The following is a 4,706-nucleotide window of genomic DNA, read 5'->3' on the forward strand; positions in this document are numbered from 1 at the left end:
CACACATGCACACACAAATACACATGAACACACATAAGGAGAGATACAGTGAAGGAAAAATGGTCAAGGAAAGCACTATCCTCAGCAATAAAAGTATAAGTGTAAAAGGGGCTCTGTAAGAAAAAATGCATGTGAGAGATTGTGGTGTACAGTATATAACAAAAACAAGCTCATGCAATACAAATGTGCTCATTGAAAATTAATAGTGACCTACTGGGTAACCTTTCTAAGGCTTCTGAGCATCAAAACACTGAATTTAGTTGCCGGCCTTACTCACTGCAATGAAAACAGAGGAAACAAATGCCTTCATTATGTATTTCTAAGACAAAACAGTCCCAATTTACAGGTAATATTGTTTTGTAAAATAACAACAACAACAACAATAATAATAATAATAATAATAATAATAATAATAAAAATAAATAAATTGTTAAATAAAATGTGCAATATAAAATAATATAATAGACCTAATAGTAAAAATAATACAATAGTGTGTGTATACACTAAAAAAAGAAAAGAAAAATAAACTGTTACAAATGTGTCAATTATATATATTGATCTAATAATAGTTTTATTAATCATTATATAATATTTTTTACATTTTTAATACTTATATATTTATTTATATATATACAGAGAGAGACACACACACACACATATAATATTAAATTGTAAACTGTTGAATTAAATGTGTATAAAATATATATTACATATAAACGGATATACTAATAGTTTTAAGAACAACAACAATAATAACAATAATTATTTTATTTATGTGTTTATTTATTAATTTTTTGATGACAGCCCTGGTTGGCAGTCACTCTTTTCATTACTACCAACGTACAGCAAGCAGCTTACATTTGGATTTGTTTATGGACTATTTTTAGTAAATAACTCCATGAATCCATCTTCATGTACACATTAATGTGGAAGAGTTCCCTTTGCACAGATACACACTCCAAAACACATCAGCACACACACCATCTATTCCCTTTTTAAAGCACAGTAAGAGGGAGACAGGAAGTTTAATTACGGAACGCAAACTAGCTACAGGTTACACAGATAAAAGATGAGGGGAAAAAGGTTTTATAGACACGAGTAACCAAATTCATCAGAGAGAATGTTACTCTCCCAGCAGCTCACTTTAAACAGAGCTGTATTTAATGAAAAAGGACCCCACTGACCCATACGCACCTCTGAAGGCCCAAGCTCAAGATCGGATCCCATTCGAGCGCTCTGAGCCTAGGAATTACAACCTAACCCCGTAGCCTTCATGATCTGTATCCTACAGACCCGCTGTTAACGGCAGAGCACGATTAGCGCCAGATCCAACAGGCATGACTTCTACAATGCATTACTTCTGGATACAACTGTGCCAACGTGGCATAATGTTGTTTTTTTCTTTTGGGTTTAACAAAACTTGACGAAAGTTTCACTGCAACTCTGTCTCACCATAGGCAGCTACTTTCTAGTGTTACAAACGATTTCTTTTTTTTTCAGTTTTTTTTAAAAGCTGCTCTTTTGACATTTCAAAGAATCCTGAAAAAATGGTTTCTACAAAAAACACACCGTTTTCAACCTTGCCAATAATCAAAATGTTTCTTGAGCAGCAAATCGGCATATTAGAATGATTTCTGAAGGATCATGTGACACTGAAGACTGAAGTAACATGGCTGCTGAAAAACAGCTGCTTTAAATGCTTTATAATATTTCACGATATTACTGTTTTACTGGATTTTTGATCATATAAATGCAGGCTTGGTGACTTCTTTCAAAAACATTACAAAATCTTACTAACCCCAAGAATTTGAACAGTAGTGCATTCTGGGATCTGCCTTTTTAAATGAAGGATACATGTGATGCTGTCTGCTTTATAGGTATCTTACTAGGTAGCATCATTGTGCTGCCGACTGCCCTTCTGAAACACACCTATGCTGTTTTTGGAACAAAGATCTTATGTATGACTTCACTTCTGTGATCCTATAAAAATGGCACATACTTTGTACTTGCAGAAAGAATTAGGCAACTTAGGAAATTACTGTCTGATTACATCTGATTCAGTGACCTGTTTTAGATTACGTGATTTGCAAGAAAAAACGGGCAGGTTTTTGTTAAAACATTATCTCTCTTTCCCTCAAGGGAGAGTTTAGCCCACTTCCGTGGTGGAGATTTACATTGACTTGAATGTAGGTTAGTTCATTACATGCTGATATATTTTTTTATTTAATCTTTTAGTAGGGTTTGTGTGTGTGTGTGTGCTTTTCTTTGTTTGATTTAATATAAAGGGATGAACAAAACACATAAAAAAAAATAATAATAAAATCCATAAAATGAATTAGCATCAAAGATCTAAACTCAGTTTACAACAAAAGCATAAACTTTCAGATCATCACACCTTAAAACACAACTGATCTGAAATGTCCAAAAGTCATTGAGCTGTTTAATATCCAAATTGACCCCATTTATTTTCCTGGTACACATTCCTGGTCTTATTGTGAACAATTCATTTTCTGAAGAAAAAAGTTTGTGTTTATAATCTTTCATCAAAATGCAATAATTTATTTTCTCTAAACGTTTTTGCTTGTTCGGCTAACATCCCCAATCAATCTTATTTTTCAGACATATAAGTGTCATATAGAGACCGATTTTCACATTCAAGTTAATTTTGTCTCTTTAAATATCCAGTTGTACTCGCAAATCCACTAAAGTTTGAGAGGTGGTAAGACTTTTGTTTTTGAAAAACGTATCTTCTGCTCACCAAGGCTGCATTTATTTGATCAAAAATACAGTAAACATTGTAATATTGTGAAATATTATTACAATTTAAAATAACTGTTTTATATTTGAATGCATTTTCAAATGTAATTTATTACTTTAATGCTGTCACGAATCGGGTCTATGAACTTCCGTTCACAAAACACAGGCACAACATCAAAACACAGCAACCTGCCTATCTCCGATTACAGAAATCGCCTTCATCAACAAGCATCCGTCTGGCGCGGCGGTCTGGCTAGGACACAAGTCTGCCGTAATCTCACAAGTCTCAAACAGATCTCTGGGATCTTCAAGCTAGGAAACGTCACATCGAAGTTAAAGTTCGTACGGTGGGGGGACGGACGGCTTTTCTAATCCCTTAGTTGTTGGTGACCCACAAGGAGTTGGTTTGGGCAGGAGGAAAAAGTGATTAATTTTAGTTAAGAGGGATTTGGACCACAGATCTGTTTGGGTTTTGCTACTGTACACTCGCACACAAACACACTCTGCCAATAATACGGGGGGTCAGACACAGTGTTGATTGGAAACCAGCTGTGGCAGCCATATTGAAGAGACAATAATCCTCAAATCGGCTCGGTTTTAACCCAAAACCGCAAACAAGCTTCTGAATATGAGCTATTTAATACAGTGATATTCTGACAGCTGACGAGGGGTCAGTTAATAGACATTGCTACCATGTTTATGCCGTTTTTAATAGTATCTGATTGTAATAATGACAGACTCTCTAAATTTCTAAGTAGAAATAAAAAGAAAAACAGTAATTCACTTCAATAATTGCAATTAGAAAATAAGAATGCATTTCTTTTTCTCACCACCCATTGATTTAGGCTGTTGGACTTCCAAAATTGCAGTGTTATGCTCGCTTATGCCACTGGTACACATGCACTGTGTAGGCCTTTGCCACGGAGAAACGAGAGGTTTTTGATTAAATTTGTCAGGAAATCAATCAAATAAAAATGTCAGATAATCAGGTATTACAACATAAAAACAAATATGCTTTCATGTATTTGTGACTTCCAAAAATAATCAGATTATATAACACGCTTACCTTGTAATGCGTTACCCACAACACTGATAATGCAATCCAGAATAAACGCTACAATGTTTGAAATAGATTTTTAATTCAAATTTAATGAGTCTTAAAGATTAAGGCTCATTTACCAAAGGAAACATTTGTGAGTGTGAGACGCATTTAAATAAGTCCACATTCTGGAAATACCTCACACTTTATGTGAACTAGATTTTACTCGGTGAACTGGACTGGACTTCTGCATCTGTTCCAAGAAATCCATCTATGGCATGGAAGACATGGCGTCAATGTTCCTGCACTAATTACTTCATGTCTAATGGTGACATAAGTGAGGTACATCACTCATTAGCTGTGTAATTTCTGTGACTATAAAACAGATTAAATATGAAATTACATTTATATCTAGATATAAATGTACAATATGATAGAAATCAAATAGAAAAGCTTATATATAGAAATATACATGACTAATATATGGTCTGTGAATGGAATTATTGACAAATCAAATAATACCACATTTTAAAGTTAATTTATATTTGTAATTTATATACTGATCAAACATAAGTACATTTATACAGCATCTAGACATATGGCATGGTTATACAGCAAATTACATATGGTCTGGATATGCAAATATCCAGACTCACAATAATAAGTAATTATCCAGTTTACGCAACTATTTGATGGAGATCATAGATGATATAAAAGTTAATTTCTGTCGAGATGTAAACAAATAAAAATTGACATGTGGTCTGGTAAGGTAATTATTCAAAATAATAATCAGCAGTTATTTAGAATAATGATGCATCCGCCATGAGTACAGGTGCATGAGTGGAAGAACGGCAGAGCATGGAAGTGTGTGTGTGTGTGTGTGTGTGCATTTTTGTGACATATGAGGACA

Source organism: Sinocyclocheilus grahami, unplaced genomic scaffold, assembly GCF_001515645.1.
Source record: "Sinocyclocheilus grahami isolate Dianchi unplaced genomic scaffold, SAMN03320097.WGS_v1.1 scaffold74.1, whole genome shotgun sequence".
Lineage (NCBI taxonomy): Eukaryota > Metazoa > Chordata > Actinopteri > Cypriniformes > Cyprinidae > Sinocyclocheilus > Sinocyclocheilus grahami.